The following is a 27,599-nucleotide window of genomic DNA, read 5'->3' as shown; positions in this document are numbered from 1 at the left end:
GGGGGCATCCAATGCTTCAAACAAATAACTGACATATGGTAGACAATTACATCCATAGGAGTAAGTTAGGCAGAATGAGTATAAATTGAATATTTACACTTATTTTGACTGTCACTTCAAATTAAACTTGTCTAAAATCAAACTTGTCCTATTTATTCCTAACTCCTTATTGACTTCCCTGTCTGTCAGTAGCATACCATTTCTCCCAGTCATCCAAGATTTAAAAGAAAAACAAAGTGGGAACTATCTTTGTCTACTTCTCCCTACTTGAATATAACATATTAAAATATCCCAATAAATCTTCTTTCAAAATGTATCCTACATGATTATCTTCAATTAATCATTTATGCCATTGATCACCTAACAAATAGTGTTGTATCTACTGCTTAGTAGGATTTTGTATTTGCTGTCACAGTAATACAAAGAGCAATTTGGCTCCTGCCCTTGACAAAGTTATATTCTACCCAGAAGGGTACTATAAAAAATATACCAAAAATGTCAATAAGCAGGATATTATAATAGAAAAAGCATTAGAATTGAAGCTGCACAGTCAGCATCACAGCCTTCTGATTGGATTTCCTGAAGATCTGATCCTAATAATCAATCACTAAGTCAATGAAGAAGTTTTTATTAAGAGCTCATTATGAACCTTGCTTTGTCCTAAAATCTTGGGCTACAACTACAAAGAATGAATCAACATCTACTTGCAAAGATTTTTTTATTTGTACAAAATATTTTAATATTTTTCCACTTTTAAATACTGGTTTTAATTTCTGATTCTAACATGGAAAATCAAATTTTTCTTTTAAGCTATCATAGAACAGTTATGCCCTACAAACTCTCAAGGTACCTGAAAATGATTTATGTTTTCGAATCTCTATTTGAGCAATGACAGTAATCCTAATACATCTTCATCTGTTCAACTGTGAGAAAATATTGGTGAAAGACTTTTAACTGAACAAACTGATTACCTTAAAGATAAGCCACATAGATTTACAGGAGAACCAGCTTAGCCTAATGGAATAAAATTGACAAAACCATTGTTTTCAAATAATGAAAATTTCTTCAAAAGCAACTGACACTGATGTATAGGTATACAAATTCATTATTGTAGGGTTTCTTCATTTCAGTGCACAAAGCCAAAGTCGTGGGCTACAGGAAGGACTGTAGATCCTACATTCCAGCTTAGAGCATTAATTTTGCTTAACTGCTCCAATACAGAATGTTCACAGAGCCTTGCTTTAGTTACTGTTAACACTAGAACAAAATTGGTTTCCCCGCACTTTTTTCTTGGACATAGGATGTGAAATGTTTTAGAAACAAGGGATATTCTCATTTTGCCACTGCCCTTAAAATTGAAGCTGATGTCCATGATCCAGGTTCACATTAGCCACGTATGTTATCTTGTGTAGCATATTGGCTCTGCTTATTTCTTGATTTCCCTTTGGTGGGCTTACCAAAGTTTGACATATTATAGGCATGGACACATTCATTGCTTATGGATGCACTTTCATGATCCACAGAAAAATTATACACAATCCAAGTTTCAGGGTCATTTTCAGTCAAAGCTGATATCTTCTGAATAGCAGAGAGGTATAACATTTCATGTTGAGAAGCATGACACACCCTCTTTTGAGTCTGGTAAATGATGACAGCAGTTTCAGACAACTTTTTCAGGACATGCAAATTTTCTGTAGTTGTTTCCTAGTCATTGCAAACTTCAACATTCCAGAAGTAACTGCAGACCTCATGTCCTGTCACTCCTTTATCTGCATGAGTAGCTTTCAGTGAATCTAGAACTATTCCATTTTCCTCTGTCTCTCTTTTATAAACCTTCATCTCTCCTTCTACCACTAAATGACAATTGTCATCTCCACCTACATCCTGTATAAAGTAAGTCACGTGATGTTCAACATCTCTTCAACCTCTTGGACAAATCTTTGAGTACCCACAGAAGAATAAACATCACTAGATGGTAGTAGGGATGTAGGGTAGTGCATTTGGCTCTTTTCATTCTGTGACTGTTTTTTTTATTTTATCTTGTCTGTCAAGAGCATCTTCAATATTAAAGAATTCCTCTTCATTTATTAGATTATTTAAACTTTCCTCATAATCTGCTTCTCCAAAATTTGAGTTTTTCTTAAGTATGGTCACAGCATTTTTGTAGGCATCTTCTATCCTTTTTTTTTTTCAATTTCCTTATCCAGTCTCTTTTGCCAGCTGTCCTCACCTTTTGCCATGAATTAAATACAATGAAAAAGTATAGCAAGTATTCCAGCAGTAGGTGCTTTAAATGTAATAGCTTCCTCTTTAAAGTCTATGCCATTACTTCCTTTGGGTATCACATGTGGAAATAACTTTTCTTTATTGCCATTTGTATTATGAAATAAACCTCCATCAGCACGTGTTGTAGGAAAATCATCTTCATCTTCTACCACTGTTTCCCTCTGACGTTCATCCTTGGAGACTGCATCTGCACAGGCATCAAAGTACTTCTGTAAAGTATCAACTTGTCTACATAGAATGTCTCTAAAGGTTTCCGTTTCAGCCAATTTCTCATGCAAACTGTGGCCTTTCTTGAATGATGAGGTGGATGTTGCTGAATAACCACTTACTTGGACACAAGTGATACCATTGAGCCATATTGCGCAAGTTTATAATGATCCATAACCAGATTCAGTCTTGTGTTGTTCAGTAGCATCTATCCACTGTTATCTATGATCTAGATCCTGAGCTCATGGATACCAGACACTATCATTTACACTGATATCAAATTGGCATTCATCAAAATCATGAGGCGTCGTAATAGCCTTGCTGATACAGATAGATCTCCAAAATCCATACTCTGTTTCATTCTCAGTCTTGTAATAACTCAGTGTTGTTTCTCAGTACTCCCCAGTGATTCTGCCACCTATGAATGTAGTTTGTCTACTTGTTTAGGACCCCACAGAGTTCAACAGGTGGCCTGGACTCGGTCCCCGGATCTTCCTCAGAGCCCAGTGAGTTCCAGCTCTGGTTATCTGACGTGGAGGCAATACTGCCAAACAGGAGAGCAGCGCCTACTCAAGAATTTTTATTCTAGTAAGGGAGATAGATAAAAGTACATATATATCACATAAATACAAAATGAGTGAAATTGTATATACATATGTCTGCATTTATATATTTGTATGCATTTGCATACATGCAATAATTTAGGGCTGAGAGCATTTAGTTGGGGGTAAAAATCACTATAGGAGTTTGATATTTGGGAAGTCAATTAATCTGAACGTCATTTTATGGATTTTCCTGGGGTACTGAATGGTTTAGTGGTTTATCTAGGGTCAAAGTCAGTATCAGATCTCCCTGATTCCAAAACTACCTTTCCATCCATTGTGCAACATTGTGTATTATTATTATTATTATTATTGTTATTATTATTATTAATATTATTGTAATAGTAGTATATGACACTCTTCATATTTCAGTCATTGAAGAACTTATTACATCTTTTATGTCATTTGATCCTCATAATGATCTTAGAAGAGAAGGCAGTTGATTAGTCCAGCTAAGTACAAGAAAACTAAGAATCACAGAGAGGTCCCACCACAAGCCTTGGCCAAAAGTAGGATACGAATTCACATCTTTCAATTACAGCTCCTATACTCTCTATGTTGTATTATAATGCCACTAGCCATTTAGTATACATGTTGAAAAAATAAATTTAAATTACTTTGTTTTCCAAAGAAGAATATTGTCTTCCTTCTTTTCTCAAATCCTAATCCTGACACCATGTGCAAGACATTGTAAAATGGAAAATATGAAGAGTGGGTAGGTGATTTCATTTAATTTCTTCATTTTAAAGATGGAAACAATTATGTCCAGAGAAATCAAAGGAATCAATCAATGCAACATAGGTAAGAAGTAGTAAATCTGGAATCCAAATCTGGGTCACTTGATTTCAAACCTATTGCCCTTCCACCAAGTCTTAGTGCTAGAGGTTCTAGACACTCTTATGAACTTCTCTGGACTTCAAAGTTCTTTAAAAGAGAAGCCAAAGGAGGATCCCTTTTAACTTTGTAATCTTATGCCCACAACCAACACAGCAGGAAATAAATTAATTAAACAATAACAAAAAAAAGTCTGTGAAATTGAATGTTTCTCCTTCAATGTACCATGAATAAGGCGATCAAATCAATTTTTTGACACAACACAAAGTAAGAAACTGCAGAAATATAAAGATTATCTACCTAGTATCAACATCCTCTATTTTACCTGTGTCTTTATAGCTTCTTTGGCTTTAAAATGAGGGTCTTCATGGAAGGAGTCCCTAAGGTCTCTTCCAATTGTAAATTCAATTTCATTTTGTCAACACTTAACACTGGCACTTCTACACAGTGGACACTTGATAATACATGTCGAATAGAAGAATGACTTTTCCTTGTTTAGCACATATGTGTAAATATAGCACTGTCAGTGAGAGAGGAATGATGTGGGAAAAAATACGGTCGTCTATTCGACATTATTTTCCTTCCTGCTCATCTGTGTTATCATGCTATTATCTGCATTTATATTTACTACACTGAAAAGAATAAAAAGTGCTTTCTGTAATGTACTGAAAAAATGTAAAGGCAGAAAAAATAACCTCTAAATGCTGAGAGGAAATAAGAAATGAATGTTGGAAGGAAAGAACAAAGACATGAGTTGGAATTAAAAGCCAACAATTTTAAAATAGATAAAAAGAAATCATTCTTTGAAGCAGCGCATAGTTGGGATGGGAGGGTATAGTTTGTCAAATTTAGAATCCACTTTAGCTTTATGATTGTTGAATTCCCAACTGAATTCGTACCTTTTGAAGTTTCAGTTTCCTTTACTCTTGGTAAAAATGTATCTTACCATTTCAAAGAATGACATTTTAAAAGGTTTATAAAGGAGAATCACAATGCTTCTGGAGTATGCTCTTTCTGTAATCAGAATTCTTCTGGACATGTAGTATGCTCTTTCTGTGTCTCTTCTCTCTATCTCTCTCTGTCTCTCTCTTTGTCTCTCTCTGTCTCTCTCTCTGTCTCTCTCTGTCTCTCTGTCTCTCTCTCTCTTTCTCTCTCTCTCTTTTTCTCTCTCTCTCTCCCAACTGTTCCTGTGAGTAAAGTTTTGAGACACTCAGAGTCAAGTGGAAAGAAGAGGTTGGAAAGGTGTTAGTGTAGGTTTCATTTACAGTTCTCCATTGTTTTATTATATTGCAGCTTTTTGAAATAATGTCCCAAATCTTAATAAATAAAATAATTAAATCATCTATTTTATGCCAGAAGCAACCATCTAGTTCAAATCTGTTGAATAACAAAAGAGGATGTGGCAATGGGGGCCAAGGAGGTAAAATGACTCACCTAACTTAAAGGAAATAGTAAGTGGGAGAAGTAGAAATTAAACTTGGTACCTCTGACTCTAGTATCCATGCTTGCTCCACTTTCCTTTGAAAGTTTCAGAATTTTAAGACTTAAGGTCAAATGTACATAGGTACATGAATAGATAGATACATATATTAGATGAATGGATGAGATAGATGAATGGATGGATTAGATGTGCCTTATTCATGCTACATATGAATATATGTTTTTACATATAGAAAAATACACAAGTATGTGAGAACGTATTATGATAGGGAAAATAATATATATCTACACACACATATACATTGACCTATCAGAATATATAAATATGTATATGCATGTATATATATACATATATATATGTCTGTATGTAAGTATTCATATGTAAGTATATAGTTAGGTAGTTTGATTGCATAGATATAAGTATGTCTTCCATAGAGAATTCTTTAAATCTTGGTTGATTTAGAGCATGAAAGATTCTCATGGGAAAACACACATATACACACATGTGTTTGAAACAAATTCAAATAATATGATTTTAAATTCTAAATTTTTGACATCATCATATTTTGTAGGTTTATGTAGTTTGAGAAAATGTAGGTTTTAAACCTACTTAGGTGAAGGCTAGAGAGCAGAGCAGGAGGGCAGTTAGGAAACTTTTCTCATATAGCACTATCATGGAAGCACTATTGAAGGAACTCAAATTACCCCCTTTCATTCATAGATAAATCTAATCATAAAATAAAAAAGAAGTTAAGAAGATAAATAGAAATTTAGAAAAGTTAAAAATGATAGATAACTGGGAAAATATTGAATGATAATACAAAGGAGCATGTCTATTTCTCAGCTGTGGGTGGCAACTTCATGCAAAAAAACCCTATGAATTAGGCCATAAAGCCTGATAAACTGCAGAAGCACAAATATTATATTCAGTTTAAAACCAAAATGTAATAAACATATATCCAATACAAGGCCTTTGAATCATATTAAAAATAATTTGAAATTAATTTAGCTATATAACGCTGGTAGAAGTCACTAGTTTAAAATTCTGAAAAATGATACTTTTAAATCATTACATCCAATATGCCAGCAATTTGGAAAACTCAAAAGTGGCCACTGGATTGGAAAAATCAGTTTCTAATTCTAATTTCTAATTCATCCCAATTCTAAAAAAGGGAATATCCAAAGAATGTTGAAACCATCAAACAGTTATATTTAAAATACCTCAAGCTACACTTCAGTATTATTTGAACTCAAAATACCAGAAGTACAGGATGTTTTTTGAAGAGGCAAAGAAATTAGAGACCAAATTGCCAACATTCTCTGGATTATGGAGAAAGCAAGTGAGGTCCAGGAAAAAAAAATCTACTTCTCCATTATGTCTACACTAAAACTTTTGACTATGCAGATCACAATAAATTTTGGTAAGTCCTTAAAAATATGGTAGGAGCAGATCACCTTATTAGTCTCCTGAAGAATCTGTATGTTGGTCAAGAAGCAGCAGTTACAATCAAACATGAAACAACTGATTTGTTCAAGATTGGGAAAGGAGTATAGAAAGGCCCTATATTATCACCTTATTTATTTATTTAGCTTATGTGCAGAGTACATGATGTTAAATGCAGGGGTGAATGAATCAAAAGTCAGAACTAAGTTTGTGAGGAGAAATATCAACAATCTCAGATATTCAGGTAAAGCACTTTGGCATTAAAATTTGAAGAGGAATTAAGAAGCTTCTTGCTGAGGATGAAAGAAGACAATGTAAAAGTTGGCTTGAAGCTTAACATTTAAAAAACCTAAGATCTTGGCATCTGATCCCATACCCTCCTGGCAAGTAAGGTAAGAACAACCAAAAGCAGTGCTGATTTTACATTATTTGTATCAGAGATCACCACAGATGGTGAGTGCAGATACGAAATTACAAGATACTAGCTTTTTGGAAGGAAAGGTATGAAAATCTACAGAGCATACTAAAAAGAAAAGACATTTACTTACCAACAAAGTTCTACAGTTAAGAACTGTGCGTGTGTGTGTGTGTGTGTGTGTGTGTGTGTGTGTGTGACTGTGTCTGTCTTTACAGTAGCAATGTATGGCTGTGAGAGTTGGATTGTAAGGAAAGTTGAGGACCACGGAATTGATATTTTTGAATTGTGGGACTAGAGGAGACTTTTGAGAGGGTATTAGACAGAAAATAAGTCAAAGTATTCAATAAAGATATTAACTCTGACTATTCATTTGAAGGACAAATGCTGAAGTTGAAGCTTGAATATCTTGGCCATATAATGAGAAGACAGAACTCACTGGGAAAGATTGAAGCCAAAAGGAAAATGGTACAGCAGAGGATGAGATGCATAGATAGTGTCTTGGAAACAATGAACATGAGCTTATAAAGATTTTGGGAACCAGTATAGGACAGAAGTGTCTAGTATGTTATGGGTCACAAAGATTCAGACATGACAGAACAGCTAACCAGCAAAAACAATCTTTTCCTAAAGAATGAGGGAGTCAAAAAACAAAACATTAAAACACTGAAGAATTTCATTAAGGAAAATGACAATTAAATAACATACTAAAATATGCAGAAAAAGTAATATATAGGGGAATATTTATATATCTAAATGCTTACATCAAAAAAGAGATTATTATCAGACGAAAAAACAGTGAACTACAACAAAAAAACAAAAACAAAAACTAGGAAAACAAGAAACTTAAAAATTGTCAGTTAAACACCAAAACAGACTTCTGAAAATCAAATGGTAGATTAATAAAATTGGAAAGGAAAAAGGAAATATTTAATTAATAAAGCCAAGTAACTTTTATTATATTAAATAAAATATATAAATCATTGACTAATTTGATGTAACAAGAAGAAATTTAATAATTTAACACATTACTAGCATCATATATGAAGAAGAAAATAAATCAATAAATTAATTATTATTATTAATAAATTAAATTATTATTATTAAAATTATTTTAATTATTAAAATTAATAAATTAAGAAGGAAATAAAGGGGCAGAGACAAGATGGCAGAGTAGAAAGATGCACCTACTCTAGCTCTTCCCCCACAGTCCATAAAATACTTGTAAAAATGACTCTAAACAAATTCTAGAGCAGCAGAAGCCACAAAATGACAGAGTGAAAACGATATCCAGCCCAAGGCAGCCTGGAAGGTCAACAGGAAAGGTCTATCACACTGGGTGTGGAGCGAAGTGCAGAATATGGAAACCATTCCAGCCTTGGCCACATCTACCTTCAGGAACAGGACCAGAGCAGGGCTCAGGGGTAGAATCCGTGGCAGTAGTTATGGTTCCCAGAACCCTTAACCCACAAAAGCCAAAGACAGCTTCAAAAGTCAGTGAGAAAGCTTTTTCACCTAGGTGAGAAGGGAGTAGGGTCCTCCCCTAGCCCCAGCCTCAGGCAGTGGCAGCAGCAGCATCCATTTTTGGAGCCCTTGGCCTAAAGACCAAGGGGGAAATGAACCATTGATCTGGGTCTCAGCCCTGAGTGGCAGTTCTGCGATGAGGAATAGCACTGGTATGGTGGGACTGGTGGAGGCACTGGAAAAGGAATTCTGTTTGAAAATCTTGGGCAGAAAAGTTTTAGTAGCTTCCAGATCAGAGCGCTGGCCAAGAAATGAGTAAACTCTCCCTTGATTGTGCCACTTTGTAGGAACTGAAAACTTACAGGACCCTGGAGTATATCCTCCTCTTGAAAAAGGACTCAAAAGTCAAGTAACTGACTGGGAAAGTGCCCCCCAAAAGGGAAAACAATGACTCTAGAAGGTTACTTTCTTGGTGAACGGGTATTTTCTTCCATCCTTTCAGGATGAGGAAGAACAATATATACCATGAGAGGAAGACATAAAAGACAAGGCTTCTTCATCCATAATCTCCAAAATAAATATGCAAGGATCTCAGACCATGGAAGAGCTCAAAAAAGATTTTGAAAATCAAGTAAAAGAGGTAGGGGAAAAATTGGGAAGAGAAATGAGAGTGATGCAAGAAAATCATGAGAAGCAAGTCAACAACTTGCTAAAGGAAACCCAAGAAATGTTGAAGAAAATAACATCTTTTAAAATAGACTAACTCAAATGGCAAAAGAGTCCCAAAAAGCCAATGAGGAGAAGAATGCTTTAAAAAGCTGAATTAGCCAAGTGGAAAAGGAGGTTCAAAAGCTCATTAAATAAAATAGTTCTTTAAATATTAGAATAGACCAGATGGAAGCTAATGACTTTATGAGAAACCAAGAAATTACAAAACAAAACCAAAAGAATGAAAAAAGAAGGTCAAATATCTCATTGGAAAAACACTGACCTAGAAAATAGATCCAGGAGAGACAATTTGTGGATTATGGGACTATTTGAAACCCATGATCTAAAAAAGAGCCTAGACCTCATCTTTCATGAAACTATCAGGGAAAACTGCCCTGATATTCTAGAAACAAAGGGTAAAATAAATATTGAAAGAAACTACCAATTACTTCTGAAAGAGAAGCAAAAAGAATAACTCCTAGGAATATTGTAACCAAATTGCAGACTTCGTAGGTCAAGGAGAAAATATTGCAAGTAGTCAGAAAAAATAGTTCTAGTATTGTGGAAATGCAATCAAGATAACACAAGATCTATCAGCTTCTACATCAGGAGATCACAGGGCTTGGAATATGATATTCCAGAAATCAAAGGAACTAGGATTAAAAACAAAAATCATCTACCCAGGAAAACTGAGGATAATCCTTCAGGGTAAAAAAATGATCATTCAATGAAAATGAGAACTTTCAAGCATTCTTGATGAAAAGACCAGAACTGAATAGAAAATTTGACTTTCAAACACAAGAATCAAGAGAAACATGAAAAGCTAAACAGGAAAGAGAAATATTAAGAGACTTACTAAAGCCGAACTGTTTACATTCCTATATGGAAATTTAATATCTGCAACTCTTGAAATTTTTCTTAGTATTTGAGTACTTGGAGGGATTATACATATATTTATATAGATATATATCTGTATCTATATATGTGTATATATGTATACATACATATATACATACATGCGTATATATGTATTTGCATGCATATATATACATACCTATATCTATTGATAGATAGATAGATACATAGATAGATAGATAGATAGATAGATAGATAGATAGATAGATAGATAGATAGATAGATAGATAGATAGATATGGAGAGCAAGAGAGTGAGAGAGACACAGTGCTTTGAATAGGAAGGGATGATACCTAAAAAAATAAAATTAAGTTGTTATAGGAATATATTTGGAGGAAAAATGGAGAAACAGAATGAGGCAAGTTATCTCTCATAAAAAAGGCAAGAAAAACTTTTTCAGTGGAGGGGAAAGGGAGGAGGGAATCAGGAAAAAGTGAAACTTGTTCTCATCTCATTTGGCTTAAGAGGCGAATAACATGCACACTTGATTTGGTATGAAAATCTGTCTTACACTGCAGGAACGTGGGGTAGAAGAGGATAAGTGGGGTGCATGATGATAGAAGGGAGGGTAAATGGGAGGAGGAAGTAAGAAAGAGTAATTCCTTTATGGGAAAGACAAGGTCTAAAGAGAGAATAAAAAAAAATGGGGGCAGGATAAGATGGAAGGAAATATAATTAATCTTTCACAACATAACTATTATAGAAGTCCTTAGCAAAACTACACAAATATATCCTATATTGAATTGCTTGCCTTCTTAATGGGGATGAGTAGGGAGGGAGGGAGGGACATAAGTTGGAGCTCAAAGTTTAAGGAATATATATATAGAATTGTTTTCGCATGCATCTGGGAAATAAGAAATACAGGTAATGGGGTACAGAAATTTATCTTGTCCTACAAGAAAATACAGGAGATGGGGATAAGGGAGTGGAGGGTTTTAACAGAAGGGAGGGCAGATTGGTGGAAAGGGTAATCAGAATGCACGGTGTTTTGGAGTGGAGCAGGGGAGAGATGGGGAGAACATTTGGAACTCAAAATCTTGCGGAAATAAATGTTGGGACTAAAAATAACTAAATTAATTAAACTATTCATTAAAAAGAAGAAGAAAATAAAGTAATCATTAGGAACTATTTTGCCCAACTATATGCCATCTAAATCTTACAGTCTAAATGAAATGGGTAGATATTTACAAAAATATAAATTGCTTAGATTCACAGAAAAGAGAGTAGTATACTTCAAAGAATCCATCTTAAAAGAATAAGTTGTACAAGCCATTAATGACCTCTCCAAGGGAAAACAACAACAAAACTTAAACCAAAATCAACCAAAAAGAAAAACAAAACAAACAACAAAAACAACAGAAATAGACAATGTACAGGTAAATTTAAGAAAAACTCTTTAGGTACAACTAATTCCATTACTATATAAAATGTCTGAAAATAATTATATAAAGAATCCTACCAAATTCTCTTACTGACATAAATATGGTTTTGATACCTAAACTATGGAAAACAAAATCAGAGAAATAAAACTATAGAACAATCTCCCTAATAATTATCTATGTATAAAAATTAAATGTAATACTAGCAAGGAGATTACAACCAGCATGATATCAAATGATTGTACAGTACTACCAGGCTGGATTTATATGAGGAACTCAGGGCCCATTTAATATTAGGAAAACCGTAAGCAAAACTTACCACATCGGTAACAAAAAACAAAGATAAAAATATGTGATTGTATCAATAGTTCCAGAAATATTTTTTTTTTTTGGAAAAATACAACTGGGATTCCTACAAACAGCAGGAGAAAACATAAAAATAAATGGTACTTTTTAAAGAAATGATGAGTAGTATTTATTTAAAACCTCTGATGGGAAGAAACTAGAATCATTTTCAGTAAGATCAGGGGTGAAACAAGTATGTCTATTATGATCATTACTATTCAACATTATACTGGAAATACTGATGATAGCAATAAGGCCAAAAAAAAAAAAATAACCCACGAAAACTGCAGGAATATTCATAGACAATGAGGAAACCAGAATATCATTGTATACAGATGGGTGATAGTCAACTAAAAATGCTAGTCAAAACAATGAAGAATTTTAGCAAAATTACAGGACATAAAATGAACTTACATGAATCTTCAACACTTCCATATATTGCCAACAAAACTCAACAGGAAGATATAAAAAGAGAAATTTGGTATACAATATCTGCAAACATAAAATTCTTGGACGTCTTTTTTTGATTAGTGTGTAAATTGGATTTAAGTGAGGCAGAGTAGCATGAAGTCATCAGCCTCACTCTCTCTTCCAGAGTTGTCATAATCCAGTGGCAGGACAGAGTCAAGATGACTGGTGATGGCTCAGGATGCAGTTGACGACCTTGGTGTCTTCAGTGTCTAACTAAACTCTAAGTGCTCCACATCACCTGCTTCATCTGCCTTCATGGCCGTTGGAAGAAATTGTTCTCATCTGCCTATTCCACCAGATGAAGTCTTCATATGCTTTGGATAGACACTCCTCTAATTCAACAACGGGTTTGAGAACTCTTGGTTACTCTCAACCTGCTTTGACCCATCTGCTGAAACAGTTTAACCAGGTGTGGCTGCTGTGCATGATGCAGCTTCTTGGAGCCACAGATGAGAGTTAGGCAGAACAGGTGGACACCAAAGGGTGGAAAGAACCCCCAAAAGGGCTTGGCAGCCATTCCATCAAAGGTACTGGTTCTCCCTGAATACACCCTACACCCCAAAATTCTTGAAAATCCACCTGCCAAGACAAAGAGATGAACTATAAGAACAGAATTATGAAACATTCCCTCAAGAAATAAAGAAAGAACTTACTACGTGGAGAAGTATTCATTGCTTGGGAGTGAGTTCAACCAAAATCATAAATGTCAATGTCAGTACCACTTAAACTAATTTACTAATTTTGTTCCATATAAATCAGACTATTAAAGACTTACTTTATGATACTAGAAAAAATACTAATGAAATTCAGCTGGAGGAATAAAAGGTCAATATATTAAAGGAAGAAATTAAATAAATGTGAGTGTGTGTGTATGTGTGTGTATGATGGAAGGTGACCTTGCAATACCAGATCTCAAACTATTATGTAAAACAGTTTGTCACTGGTTAAGAAATAGAGTGCCTGAGTAGGCGTTATTTTATTTTCAGGTCTTGGACCTTTAAAATAGTGTTAAAGAATATCATCAACCTTAAAATGTAGAAGAGACTATCTAGCAATGAGGCATGAAAGAAATGCAGATTTTTATTCTGCCTCCATATCAAGACTGGCATGTCCATAATTTTCTGGGAGGGAATGATTTTTAGGTTTTCAAATTTCTTCCCAGCACCAGAATTCTCCTTTACACCCCAAAGTGAATAGTTTTAGATAAAGAATGTAGAGTAACCAGTGTTCATTTTTTTTTTTTTTTTTTGGAAATGACAGATCAAATTGGCTCAAAAATATTGTGAAACAACTTTGGTACTTGTTTGACCTTGCATGTGAGTTGTGAGTGAGTACTCTTTTTTTTAATATACATGGAGTTAAGATTTATGAATTGATTCATAATAGCTTTGCTTTCTTTCAATTTTAAAAGAACTCTTTCATTTTAATTCCCTCTTTTCTCATCTCATATTTCACTTAGATATTTAGCAGTGGGATAACTGTTTTTCTGGATGAAAAATTTGGGTAATGTCTTCATTTTTATGCCCCAGGTCAGAGGGGAACTGAATTCCATAATCATTCTCATTCAGTAGACATGAATTTCTGCTTCAGAAAATTCTCAGATCTTTTAACATTAATCTTCTTTCATTTTCAAACCATGCAGAAAGACCTTCTGTGTTACCGTCTCCGAGACAGTGCTCTTGGTATTATTAATTGTTATTATTTCATATTCAACATATGATGAATAATAGAGGCCAGAATAAAGCCTGGCCCTCACTAGACCACACTAAGGTTACCAAATTCCTCATATTCACATGTTCGTTGCTCACTTTGCAATTCCTAGTAGATATTTCCCTGTTGAATTGTGCTAACACCTACCATCTCAAATGGGATCTATAACATTATTATTTTTCTGCCTAACTTTATGACACTCCATTACCGGTGGTACTGGTGGGAATTGAGTTTTCCTCTTTAGTACTTATTAATTTTCTCAATTTGTGAGCACTATAATTAAGAGGCAAACATATATGCTTTGAAAAAGGGGGATGTATATGAATGTGGCAAATAATTTAACATTTGTATATTTATCTTTAGCCTTTGGTATAGTGCCTAGAACCTAGTAAGTACTTAGCAAATGTTATTTTTAGCAAACAGGGAAAAGAAGAAAGAGAATTATTTTTTTATTCTCTTTCTTCTTTTCCCTGTTTGCCTACTGCTTTGATGGATGCCTATTACCTAGCCCCAACCATACATAATAAACACCTTATGTGTCATTATTCCTACTAGCTATGATTCTATATCTCTCTTCCCTTTTGAGGCACAACTCTGTAAGATGAAAATCTTCAATCAGTGACTCCACTTCTTTTTGTGTCATACTTTTAACTTTGTGTAATCAGACACCACCAGCCAATTAAAACAACTTTCTCCAACATTATCAATAATCTCTTGTCAAATTGAACAGCTATCTCTTAATTCTCTATTTTTATTAGTTTTTCTGCGGGCTTTGAATGTTGATAAATGTTCTATCCTTGATACTCTTTTCTCTCCAGATTTTTATGAAGTTAATCTCTCCTAGATTTTTTCTTCCGTGACTGATTACTTCTCATTCCTTTTTCCTGGATTCCCAACCAAGTAACACTCATTATCCATGTCAGTCTTCCAATGCTTTATGCTAGGCCTTCTCCCTCTATGGAATTTTGCTTTATAATCTCATCAGCTCCCATGTTTTCAACTATGATCTCCATACAGATTCTTTCCTGAGCTATTTAATCTTCTCACCTCGTTTTTCCAACTGCCTAGTGGACATTCTGATATGATTGTTTTAACAATATGTCCAAAACTGAACTCATTATCATTCCCTCAAAACCCTACCCTTTTGCTAAAATCCTTTTAACTGTCAAGGGGGGCAGAGTCCTCCTATTCACACAGGTCTGGGTGTCCGCATCAATTTCTCACTCTCCAACAGCCTATTTATCAATACATTAGCAAGTACTGTTGTAGGTCTGAAACACACATGCCCAGTGACATTGGACATTTTCTCTCTTTGATATGTAGCTGTGTGTTCATATAAAAACTATTTTTAATTTCTTTTCAAGTTCCAAAAATATATTCATTTTTAATATTTGTTTTTTTCCAGTTACATATAAAAACAATTTTTAACATTCAATTTTCTTAAATTTTGAGTTCCAAATTTTCTCCCTTGCTCTTGTCCCCCTTTATTGAAAAGGCAAACAATTTGATACAGGTTATATATATTCATTCATGCAAAATATATTTCTATATTATTCATATTTTGAGTAAAAAGAGAGACCTACCACCTTTCCCCCAAACAAGAGGTAAAAAGGTTATGAAAAGAGTATGCTTCATTCTACATTGAGATTTCAACCATTATTTACAGGAAAGTGGGTAGAATTTTTCATCATAAACCCTTTGGAATTCTCTTGGATCTTTGTATTGCTAAGAAGAGCTAAATGATTTTATGGCTGACCATTGTATAATATCTCTATTACTGTGTACACTCTTTTCCTGGTTCTGTTCACTTGACTTTTCACAATCCAGGTATTTTTTTTTCTGAAAATATAGTATATGTCATTTCTTATGGCACAAAATTATTCTATCACAACCATATAGTGTAACTTCCTTAGCTATTCATCAAGTGATAGGCATCCCTTCAATTTCCAATTCTTTGCCACCACAGAAAGAACCACTATAAATTGTATCGCACGCATGCGCGAGCGCGCGTGTGTGTGCGTGCGCGTGCATGTTCTTTTATTTTAATCTCTTTAGGACATAAATCTAGTAATGGTATTGCTGGGCCAATAAGGATGCACAGTTTTATAACCCTTTGGGATAGTTCCAAATTGCTCTCCAGAATGGTTGAATCAGTTCACAATTCCACAGAAAACTGTATTAGTGTCTCAATTTTCCTATGTCCCCCTCAACATTTGTTATTTTCCTTTTATTAGTCAATCTAATAAGTGTGAGTTGGTACCTCAGAGTTGTTTTAATTTGCATTTCTATAATCAAAAGTTATTGAGAGCATTTTCATTGGCCATAGATAGCTTGGACTTTTTTCTTCTGAAAATGACCTGTTCATCTTCTTTGACCACATCTACTGGAGAATAATTTTTAGTCTTAAAATTTGGCTAAGTCTTTCGCATATTTGAGAAGTGAGGCCTGTATCAGAGAAACATGCTGTAATTTTTTTTTTCACAGTTGTGATTGCTGCTGCTCTCACCTGCTAAATCTTTTCTCTCTTCTTTTTACCCTGTCCTTCCTTAATTTTTTTTTCTTCTTGAACCACCACTTAACCAAATCTACCTTCACTTCTATCAGCTGCCCTTTACTCTCATCTCTTATGCTCTTCCCTTCCTACTTATCTGCAAGGTAAAATAGACTTCTGTACACAACTAAGTGTGTATGGTATTCTCCCTTTGAGATAATTCTGATGAAAGTAGATTCGAGTTGTCTGCCATACCCTTCCAATATCTTGCCCTCCAATGTATATTTTTATTATAATGCATTAACATAAATATGTATTTTTTTAATAAACAAAGCTCTTCCATGCCTCATTTATGTGAGATAATTTAATCCATTCGACATCTTCCTCCTCATTTTGCATCTTTCTCATCCCTTAATTTTTTTTTTGTTTTTAGATATAATTCCATCATAGTCAACTCATACCCATGCCCTCTTTCTATTTATACTACTCTGAACTACCCTAATAATGGTAAAGTTCTTAGGAATGCTGTTTATCCTCATTGAATCCCTTATTGTTCATTTCCAATTTACCTTCTAATGTTTCTTTAGTTTCTTGTATTTCAGTGTCAAATTTTCTATTCTGCTCTGATCTTTTCATCAGTAATGCTTGAAAGTCCTCTATTTCATCAAATATAAATATTCCCCCAAAGGATTATATTCAGTTTTGTTGAGTAAATGATTGTGTTTTATAATCCTAGCACCTTGGCCTTCTGAAATATCATATCATATTTCAAGACCTCTGATCCCTTAATATTAAGACTGCTAAATCTTGTGTTATCTTGATGAGGCTGCGGAATTATTTGAGTTATTTCTTTCTGGCTATTTGCAATATTTTCTCCTTTATCTGGGAACTCTGGAATTTGGCTGTAATATTCCAGGGGGTTTTCATTATGTAATATCTTGCAGGAGATGATACATGGATTCTTTCACTTTCTATTTTTCCCTCAGGATCTAGGATTTGAGAGCTGTTTTCCTTGATAATTTCTTGAGAAATGATATCTAGACTCTTTTTATGTTCATGGATTTTAGGTAGTCAAATAATTCTTAAATTATCTCTCCTCAGTCTATGTTCCAGGTCAGTTGATTTATCCAATGAGATATTTCATATTTTCTTTTAGGTTTTTTTCCCCTTCTTTTGATTTTGTTTCATTGCTCTTTGATATCTCATGGAGTCGTTAGCTCCAACTTGTCCAGTTCTAATTTTTGAGGAATATCTTTTTGTAATATTTTGTACCTTCTTCTCCATTTGGCCAGTTCTTTTCTTCAGTAATTTTTTAAACCTCTTTTTCAAAATGCTTATTCTGTTTTCTATATAGTTTTATGCCTCTTTTACCATTTGGCCTAGTCTGCTTTTTCTTTTCCTTTTCTTCTTTTTTTTTTTTTAATTTTTAATTGATATTTTTTAATTCATTTATGTTTTTGCCTTTAAACACATTTATTTCTAAATGTTGATCTCCTCTTCTCAACCCAGCTTGTTGTCTTACTCTTTTTGTTTTATTTTATTTTTTTTTATTTTGTAATGTTTAACAATCACTGCCATACAATTGCGATTTTATCCCTCCCCACCTACTCCCCACTACCCCCCTCCCTCCCCACGACTGCATACAATTCTGTATAGATTCTACATATACTTTCCTATTGAGTATATTTTCACTATAGTCATGCTATGTAGTCAGACTAAGATAAATGAAAGAAATCGTATAACAAATCAGAACATGATACACAAACACATACACATACACAAACATGATCTGCTACAATATGTGAGTGACTTCCATATTTCTCTCTCTGAGTGTGGCAGGCATTTTGCCTTGAGATCCTCCTTCTTTTCCTTTTCTTAAGGTGTTGTTTTTTTGTGTTTCCTTTCAGAAATTGTTGGCTGTTTTGTTTTGTTTTTTATGATCTTCTCGCATCACATTTATTTTCCCAATCTTTTTTTCCTGCCTCTCTTATTCAAATTTAAAATCCTTTTGGAGAATTTTCAGAAATTTGTCTTGGTTCTGAGGCCAAGGCACTTTTTTTTTGCTTTAAATCTTTGTATGTGGCCATTTTGATTTTGTTGTCTACTTTTGATTTTCTGTTTCAATATTCCCCATTACCACTGTAACTTTCTATTGTTAGGTTCCTTTTGTTATTGTTGTTGTTGCTGCTTGCTCATTTTTTCTAGCATATTTCTTATCTTTTAACTTTATGTTTAAGTTGGGCTCTGCTTCCAGGGTGGAGGGGGCAGTTTCTGAAGCTTCAGTGTTTTTTATGCACTGTTTTCAAAGCTAATTCTGATGGTCTGTAAATTTTCAGTTCTTCCAAGGTGGTATGACCTGCTCCCCTCATCTGTGTTGTGATTTTTAATGATCACAATGAGGAAAATTAATTTTAGTGTATTATTTGATCATTAATATTAGTTAGTAATATTCCCTTCTCTGTTTAAAATCCTCATTTTTTAGTTTTACTACTTGTAGAAAAAAAAACACTTTAAGAAACTTATTGAGGAATATGTTTATATACCATCTTCTCTCAGGACTGGGCTGGGTCCCTTTGTTTATCTGATAAACAAAAGCTAAACTGTGCTGGTGCTCACTACTGAGAGTTACCAAGATCCGTTCATGTGATCTTTCTCCCTTAATTAGATTTCAGGGGGTCTTGAGTCCTGAAGAAGAAACAAAACTAAAGAGAAGATGTACAAAGTGCTGGAGAACACTTAAAACTTATGACCAAGTCTCATTTCTTAGTTGCTGCCACAAGCCACCCACACTATTATGAGTGATCAGGAGGAGTTGAGAGCTCTGAGTTGATCTTCTCATTTGATATCTACCAGTTAGGTGCTGCTATATTCTTGTCAAGGGAGCTCCCAGTAATTGGCTATCAGCAAGATGTAACTGAATTTATCCTTGTTTGGGACTCTGGTTTAACGTCTTTGATTTCTGAGAGAAAGCACTAGCCATCAATTTGCTAATTATTGAACACCCTAATTAATAAATTCATTTTTAATACCTAGAAACCTTGTCTCTTGGCATTTCATTTGTAATAAGCACTCTTTTCCATTCCAGAACTGTCACCAGGGTCCCTGTTACATGGTGGCCTCATCCTCTAGTGTGCTAGTTCTCCTCTCTAGAATTGTGACCTGGAGCTGCTGATAGGCAATACAATAGAGTCCTACTTCTAGTGCCTGAAAAGGATCCCCTGTAATCACCTTCTTACCAGTTGTATGACTTTCTTATAGTCTAGAGACCGAGAGCTCTGGGAGCATTCACTGCCAATTCAGTTGCCCCCAAGGCCTGATGATAACTTGGCCTGTGCACACTGACTGGCCCATGCACCACTCTCGCCAAAGTGAGACAGAAATTTCCTATAAACTTTCTAAGTTGTTTTGGCCTGAAAATGTCTATTACTTAGTCTTTTCTTAGTTCTACAGCTCTAGAATTTTTATTGAAGTCTCATTTTAGTATTGTTTGGAGGAGGATTTTTGAGATATCAGACTAGTCACTGTTTTTTTTTTTCCATCATCTTGGCAAGTATACACATTCTTAAACTATATTCTATCTGTCTTTATTTACAGAGGCAGAAGCTTATGGTTTCAAAACCTTTCATAAAATGTCAGATACACACACACAGATACACACATGTGTAAGTGTGTACATATATCTCTATATATGTATATCTGTATATGTACATATACATATACATATATGTGCTTACATACATATATGGGTGTATTTCTGCATGTGATTGTATGTATTTATGTAAACATACATATATGTATATGTGTGTATATGTATATATATTTATAAGGATTTGCTATCTGGGAGAAGGAAAGAAGATGATATATGAAGAGCTGTAGTGATGGTAAAACATATCAAGAAAAAAATTATACCAAAAAAAGAAAAGAATATGACTTTGAAATTATCAGGAAGACCATTTTTGTTTTACTTTAAGATATATTTCTAATAATTAGAGCTCTCAGGAAATCAAATGGCAAAACACTGAGTTCTTACATTATTTGGAAAGATTGTTTAATTCTTACCTTTGTATAGATTGTTCATGAATCATTCAAGAAATTAGGTAAGTTCTTGTAACTTTGCAGCTCATATTTTCTGAGGTATCTAGAATTAATGTGTAATTTTTTCTAGTTTACAAGGAGATTTTTTAAAAAGTTTCCTAGGGGTCATAGGAATTTCTAAAACAAAGGCATTCAGCTCAAATTGTGGAATTCCAGACACTTTACTATTTGCCAGATGAGGTATTTGGAGAAAGAGACATTTCCCATATCTTTAAACCAAATAAAGAGCAGCTTATTCCATTAATAGGAGAGGATCATCATTTAGCAAAACATCTATTGTACATTTTTGTATGAATCATATCTTTATATACTTGGCCATTTTTAATTTGTCTAACCAATTAATGAAATCTGTTCCCAAGGAAATTCATAAACTTTCATTCTTATGATGAATTGATCACATACCAGCTGTTTTCATAGGATCTCTTTAGTTCTCACTAGAATGCACATTAACTTAATCTTGTTTATGAGTTTTTTCTTCCTTTCCTAAGTTCAAGCTATTAGATAACACAATCCAATATCCCCTTTCCAACAATGTTGAGAAGGTTTAAATGTTCACCAAAATGTATTTGGAAAGTTGTGTTTACAATGAGAAAGCAATAATTGTTCAACAGTTCTTTAAGGCAGGGTCTTGGTTCTTGTTTTTAAAGGTAGCATTGATGAACCAGGCAGAATTCTACAGTGGGAGAGTATTGGAGAGATCACTAAGTCTGACCTGATGATTTCTGCTAAACCCTCATTTTTTTTTAAATATATTTTTAGTTTTAAATGTTCATTTACACAAGATTTTGAGTTCCAGATTTTCTCCCCATCTCTCCCCTTCCCACACCCCAATATGACATGTATTTTGATTACCCTTTCCCCCAGGCTTCCCTCTCTTCCATTTCTCCTTTACACCCTTTATTCTCTCCCTCCTTACTTTCTTGTAGGGCAAGATAGATTTCTATACCCAATTGTCTACATATCTTATGTCCCAGTTGCATGTAAAAACAATTTTAACATTTGTTTTTAATTTTTGAATTACAAATTCTCCCCCTTCTTCCATTCCCACCCACTCTCATTGAGAAAGTAAGCAATTTAATATAAGGTATACATGTATAGTTATGCAAAACACTTACATAATAGTCATGAAATAGTCAAGTGTGAAAGACTAACTATATCTCCCACCACTGATTCGGTTTTTAATTTTGACCCTGTCCTTTTTTAAAAGTATTTGCTTCTGACTTCCTTCCTCAATCTGCTCTCCCTCCTCACATCCTCCCATCATTATCCCCTTTCCTCTTACTTTCCTGAACAGTAAGATAACCCAATGGAGTGTGTATGTTATTCCACCATAAGCCAAATCCAGTGAAAGTAAAGTTAGCTCATTCCCTCCTACCTCTTTCCCTCCATTGTGTGTAGTGGACGGCCCACGTCCCTACACAGCTCAGTGAAGTGGTTGAAGAAAAGAGACATGGGAGGTGGGAAAAGATAGACCAGTTCCATTTATTGATCTGAGGGTCAAGGTATTTATAGACAGAAACTGCAAGCCTATGTGACATTCTGCTCATCTCCAGTCCCAGAGATTTGGCCAGTCCTATTGTCTTTAAAGACTGTTAGCCTAGAGGACATCTACTTTACATATCCCTTGTCTTCTGTAGTTCCCATGTTTGTCTCACTGAGACAGCAACATCTGGGGGGCATGGAGAGTCATTCCGGATGATAATGAGCACAGTCTCAAAAAACAGTTTCCCCAAGGTCTTTCCTAATCTTGTCAACAGCACTCCACCCTGGTCCTCAACAATTGTGAGACATTTTTCTTGTCTGTTTTACAAGACATAATTTACCACATCCTATCCCTCCCATTCTTCTCCCAATATATTCTTCTCTCAGTCCTTAATTTTATTTTTAGATATAATTTCTTCATATTCAACTCATCTTGCTCTCTCTCTCTCCATATATGTGTGTGTGTGTGTGTGTGTATGTATATGATGTATATATTTTCCAACTATGCTAATACTAAGCAAGGTCTCATGAGTTACAAATATCATTTTTCCATGTAGGAATGTAAACAGTTTAATTTTAATAAGTCCCTTATGACTTTCTTTTCTTGTTTACATTTTCATGCTTTGATTGATTCTTTTATTTGAAAGTCAAATTTTCTATTCGGGTCTGGTCTGTTCATCAAGAATGCTTTAAAATTCTTTATTTCACTGAAATTCCATTTTTTTCCCTGACAGTCTGATACTCAGTTTTGCTGGGTAGGTGATTCTTGTTTTTAATTCTAACTCCTCTGATCTCTGGAATATCATATTCCAAGCCCTTCAATCCCTTAATTTGAAAGGTGCTAGATATTATGTAAACCTGACAATTTCCACAATATTTAAATTGCTTCTTTCCAGTCCCTTACAATATTTTCTCCTTTACTTGGGAACTCTTGATTTTGGCTACAATATTACTAAGAGTTTTCCTGTTGGGATCTCTTTCATGAAGTGATCAGTGGATTGTTACAATTTCTATTGTAACCTTTGGCTCTGGAAAATCATGGCAATTTTCCTTGATAATTCCTTGAAAGATAAAGTCTAGGTTCTTTTTTTTATCATGTTTCAGGTAGCCCAATAATTTTAAAGTATCTCTCCTGTATCTGCTTTCCAGTTCAGTGGTTTTTCCAATGAGATATTTCACATTGTCTTCCATTTTCTCATTCTTTTGGTTCTGTTTTGTAATTATTTGATGTCTCATAAAGTCATTAACTTCGATTTGCTCTATTCTAATTTGAAGGAATTATTTTTTTAGTGAGGTTTTGCTTGCTGATTTTGAAATTGGAACCCATTAAATCTACCAGGTTTTTGTTTTTTTTTTTTTTGCCAGTAAAATAACTGCCCAACTCTGCACAATACCTTGAACCCATCCACTCATCCTGTACTTACAATGTTGATTATTTTGAATGCCAGTATAAGAGGGTTTAGGGTTGTTGAATTTCATTTTATTAAATGCAGTCCCAGATATTGTAGCCTATCAAGTTTTGTTTTTATCTTGACTATTACACAATCAATATTTTATTTATTTGGTATTGGTTTTATCTTGTGCACATATAAGCATCCCTTCTACACCCTTTCCAAATATTTGACAACAACATTTTAAATACCAGAGTCAAGCAGAGATTCCAAAGGCATTTCACCACTGATCTACCAAAATGACATTTTACCATTGCTAAATAATATGAATCTAAATATTAAAGTAATTTGGAACCCATTTATCTCATTGAATTATCATCTAATGCATATCTTTCCATCTTCTCCACAGGAATTGTATGAGGTATTTTATTAAATGCTTTGCTGCTATTGCTGCTGTTGTTATTGTTGGCAAAGATTGGAGTGATTTTCCATTTCCTTCTCTGGTTTATTTTCCAGATGAGGAAACTGAGGCAAGGAGAATAAAGTGATTTGCTCAGGGTCACATATGTAGTAGATGTCTGTAACAGTAAGTTCCCCAGCATACGCTGGGGGGCCTGCTATCACAGGTTCTTTGATCTGCTTTTCTAAAAGGAAAGTAACTTTCCAGGGGTCAACAATCACTTTAGTCAAGCACATTTATCATTCAGTTAGTTGAGGGGAAAGAGTCAGAACCCTGAACTTCAAGGAAAATACAGAGGAAATGAAAATCAACAGACAGGTTATCAGTTCTGTGATATACAGCATGGACTGACATATAACTGTCTGTTCATACATACGTAATTATCAGAGAGAGAAGCACCAACATCTGAGTTTTCAAAGCAAGGTAGGGACGGGGAACTCCTTAGTGGCATTTTTTAGAGCCAGAAGGCATCACATCCCTTGAGACCTAGTGTCTCATTAGAAATTTAGCAAAAGGTTTGAGCCATCCTACAAACCACCCATAATCAAACTCCCCTCAATGTGCAGTCTCATGCATGGTTGGGGAAGATCTTTAATGACATTAAAATAATTAATGATATGAATACATATACTGTTTCTCCTTTAAGAAACTCTTATTTCTGTACTTTACTCCTAGTAAAGACTCTTGGTTGATAAAGACAAGATTCAATCAGAGACACCTGATAACAATAAAATAAAAACAGCAAAAGATCCTACTTTGCTTGTCATCACAATGTTTGAGGCTGGATTTGAATTCATGAAGATTAAATCTTTCTGATTCTAAGGCCAGTGTTCTATCCAGTGAGTCACCTGGCTGATCATGCATTGCTCAAATATAGCAAACTCTCCCAGCTTCAAGTCTCACTTCACTCTAATCCACCCTCCATTCCTCTGGCAAATTGATCTTCCTAAAGTGCAGGACTAAAAATAAAATCACATCTTTCCCACAATTAATAAATGCCAGTCCCTTCCTATTACTTCCAGGATCAAATATAACTTTCTCTGTTTTGTCTTTAAAACTCTTCATCACCTGGGGCCTTTCAAGATCTTTTTTGAAGGTCTTCTTACCCCTCACTCGCTTCCAGGTACTCTGTGATCCAGTGACACTGGTCTCTTTGCTGTTCCTTGCATGCAACTCTTCATTTCCTGACTCCAAGTATTTCAACTGATTATTCCTAATATCTGGCATTCTCTCTATTATCATCACTGTTGCAAAGCTTTCCAGAATTCCTTCAAGTCTTAAGTCCTATCTCCTTATAAGGATACTTTTCTCAGACCTTCTTATTCTAAAAGATTTCCCCCTATGATTACTTATCTGGATTTGCTCAAACTACCTAGTGTGGAGACACTCTGTCATCACCTCCCAGATAGGTAAGAGTAGTCTCTTGATTGACTGTGTAGCCAGAAAGCTTGCATCTTTAAAATTAGTCAGACTGAGATGTTTCTCTCTTTCCCTGCTCTGGGTTCATTCATCTGCATGAACAAGAAGAGAGTCCCCTTGGGTCTAAGGTTATATTCCTTTGTATTTTGTACATACTTGTAGTTTTTGTTTGTTTGTTTGTTTTGTTTTCTTTTTGAATTTTATCTATTCCATTAAAATACTGACTCACCAAGAACAAACATGTTTTCTTTGTTTTTTGTTTCTTCTTTTCTCTTATACTTCCTGCTTATAATATAGTGCCTGGCACATTGTACGTGTTTGTTTGTTTATTTTTAATAATTGCCTCTTGACTTGAAAAGGAAGCAAATGCATTAATTTAATAATTTTTTCTTAAGTGTCTACTATGTGCAAGGCACTGTGCTCAGCACTGGGGATGCAGTTAATAGAAAGACAGTCCCTATCTTTAAGTAGCTTAAAGTCTAAAGGATGAAGCAACACACAAAATGAGTCAGAGGGGGGCCAGAGGAAAATGGGACACCAATGTCAATGTATTTGTCAAAAGGCCATCTTGTTCTGTGGAATTGCAATAGGAAGGCAGCAAATGCAAACTGGAGAGAGTCAAGTCCAGTTTCTGCCCTCTAGAAATGAAGGTATTGGAAGGAGCTTGTTATTCTTTCTTCTAATCATAGGATAGATCAGATTGTGGGAAGCAGTGTAAATCAAGGCATGAGTTACACACATCGTGGTGAGTATAGGAAAGATGTATTTAGAAGAGATGATCTTGGCAGGGACATCTTATTCCATGGAGTTGAAAGCAATCAGGCCTTCTAGTTTAGTATTCCTATCAAAAAAAAAAGAAATCAAGTTAATCCAGGATGACAGTTTTTTAAAATTAATTCACGCTATTTCTTTGTAATCTCTGTTTACTTTTCTCACAGACTAATCATTAATTTTTTAACATTCAGTTCTTGATTATTCTTTTCAATATGCATGAACCAGCCTTTGATGAAGTGTTTTAGTAAAGGCTTTCAAGGAAGTCAAAATCATTGGCCTTAATGAAGCTTTCAGATTCTGTTCTTTTACCTTTAAAATGGGATATTTGCTTGTTTTTAGTTCCATATTGCCTTCCTGTTATTCACAGTCTTTAAATTGTCAGTGACAATTGCTCAGTTGCCACATTATCACTTTTGATCCATACTTCAGGATATCGTTCACTTTGTCAAGTGGAACTGAATTAATCATGGGTGACTAGGTGACTCAATATTACTTCCTTGCTTATTTTGAATATTAATGTCTGAGTAGCAAATTATTTTGTCTAATGTACAATGAGAAAGTATCTCTTTAGAAGAGAATAAAGGGAAAGGGTGAATGTAAGCTGCTTTACCTTCAGATCTCTACCAATCCCCTGGATTCTCTTTTTTAATTCATTATCATTAGCAAACAAAAAACACCTTTCTTGCAGCTCTTAGATTTCTTTTGTTATCAGGTTCATCTCATTATCAGCTTTAGCATACATCAAACTATTTTCCCAGTCTAGTCCAGACTCCTCTGTTATCTGCTATCCCTATCATAGGACATATAAAATGCTGAATGTTCTTAACTGGAAGTTAATTGATCATTTCTCTATGTATTTTCATGAGTTAGAACATGAAATGTTCAGTTTTCTTTCTCTTTATAAGTGATTCTTTTTTATCTTCAAAATTTCATTTATGAAACTTGATGACTTTTCCAGGGCTGATACTTTCTGCTTGTTACTTTCCCTGAATCCTTTGAAATGCTTCACCTCTCCTAAATCTTGGATAGAGATAATGGTCAATTTTGATTTTTTCTATGATATACTAGAAAGCTGTCACCATATATTCTCAAAATTCTTGTCATTTTCATTCAGAGATGATAGATTCAACTGAAGAAAAAGTCTTCTACTTATGGGGCAAATGTGGTCCAGTACTTTGGATTCAGCACTCTTAGGTCAGAGGGCAGGGTTTGATTCCTGGTCAGATAACCATGTGTTGTGGTCTTAGGGTCTTGAGAAACCCACAACG

General features: G+C 34.5%; 1 pseudogene; it reads right to left on the bottom strand.

Moving 5' to 3' along the window:
- Positions 1-1,105: 1,105 nt before the first annotated feature.
- On the bottom strand, positions 1,106-25,365 carry LOC140511120 (ceramide transfer protein pseudogene; annotated as a pseudogene).
- Positions 25,366-27,599: the final 2,234 nt, after the last annotated feature.

This window comes from Notamacropus eugenii, chromosome 6 (genome assembly GCF_028372415.1).
Source record: "Notamacropus eugenii isolate mMacEug1 chromosome 6, mMacEug1.pri_v2, whole genome shotgun sequence".
In the NCBI taxonomy this organism is placed as follows: Eukaryota; Metazoa; Chordata; class Mammalia; order Diprotodontia; family Macropodidae; genus Notamacropus; species Notamacropus eugenii.
This window is presented reverse-complemented; position numbering and strand designations above follow the sequence as displayed.